This window comes from Azolla caroliniana, unplaced genomic scaffold (assembly GCF_043228905.1).
Source record: "Azolla caroliniana isolate FFs.n. ecotype wild unplaced genomic scaffold, voAzoCaro1.0.p SCAF_18, whole genome shotgun sequence".
Classification (NCBI taxonomy): Eukaryota; Viridiplantae; Streptophyta; class Polypodiopsida; order Salviniales; family Salviniaceae; genus Azolla; species Azolla caroliniana.
This window is the reverse complement of record NW_028230453.1, coordinates 1,321,725-1,323,336: the sequence shown is the minus strand read 5'-3', so window position 1 is coordinate 1,323,336 and position 1,612 is coordinate 1,321,725.

The following is a 1,612-nucleotide window of genomic DNA, read 5'->3' as shown; positions in this document are numbered from 1 at the left end:
CATTAGAACCATGAACCCAGAATTACGGCATATAAAGGGCAAAGAGAAACCAGTCGCAGATATGCTGTCAAGAGCAAGGTTCATAAATGAAAGGGTGATGCAAGCTGAAGATAAGAATTGGGCAACTACAAGCCATCAAGTTGCTCATCAAGTATCTAGTAAGCCTCATGACGAGTTTAATGTAATCATAATGTTCAAAGACACCGAATATGAAGGTCAATGGTTAGAAATAGGAAACTTTTTAAAGACTCAAGAAGCCAACCCATCATGGTCAAAGAAACAATTAAATGAATTTCGACGAAGGGCATTCAAGTTTTTTTTACATGAAGGGCATGTATGGAGGCGCCCAAAAAGGCCAACCGAAAATCCTCTTCGAGTCACTTACAATTGCGTATAATCCAGAAGCCAATGGAAAGATTGAAAGAGGACATAGCCCAATAGTTAAGGTGATCATGAAAAGCTATAAAGGTAAAATAAGAGATTGGCCACGCATGCTACCTTATGCACTATGGGCAAATGGAACAACACATAGTTCGGTAACAGGATATATGCCAGTTGAATTGATACTTGGCCAAAAACCCATCATGCCAATAGAAGGATCAATTATGTCATGTACATCTATTCCATGGAGAGAAGAGTTGAGCAGAGAAGAATTGTTGGCTTTGTGAATTCAAAAATTAGAGCGTCGGCCTGAAGATGTCGAATTAGCAGCACAACGATTGAAGGAGGCTCGATTGAAGAATAAAATTCGTTTTGATAAAACTCACAGAATTCGACATGAGAAGATAGAAGAAGGGGATTGGGTGCTTGTCTATGATAGTAGTTTAGATAATCAACATAGCACCGTCCGCAAGTTCGCTGAAAGATGGTTTAGGCCTTATATAGTAAGAAAACTATATGATAACTTTACTTATAAGCTTAGTGAATTGAATGGGACACTAATCCTAAACGTGGTAGCTGGAAAGAGGATAAAAGTAGTTAAGAAAAGGTTTGAGCTTGAACCTCCTCCAATAGATTAACATGAAGATGAAAGATAGTGGCACATGCCAGAGGATGTGCAGGTCTAGAGGGGGTGGATGTCGTGAAGTACGAAAGCTTCACATTAAAAGTCTACAATAAGATAAATACGTAATTAAAATAAAATAAATCTTGATAATGTTTTATATATAAAGATAATATTAACAACACACTATGATAATATTATATATTATATGTAGAGGCAAATAATATATAGATAGATAGATAGATATATTATATTACATGAACAAGAGAGGACTTGAACCAATAACCCCACCCTATGACTCTCAAATCTTACCATTTACTCTATACGAGTAATATACATAAAATAAAGCATACTTTATATATACTTTATATTACATAAAGGATTTGCTTCATGATATAAAAGTAAAGTTGTATGTTGTATTCAATAGTATTTTGAGACTCAAGCCCACAACCTCATACACCAAAGTCAACACACCTACCATTAGGCTAGGTCCTTTATCTTTAAAATTATATTTTTATGTTTATTGTTATTGCATATATTGTTTCATACATAAAAGCTCAAATGAGCGAGATGTTTATCATGCATCACATGTAATGCATGAACGCCAAA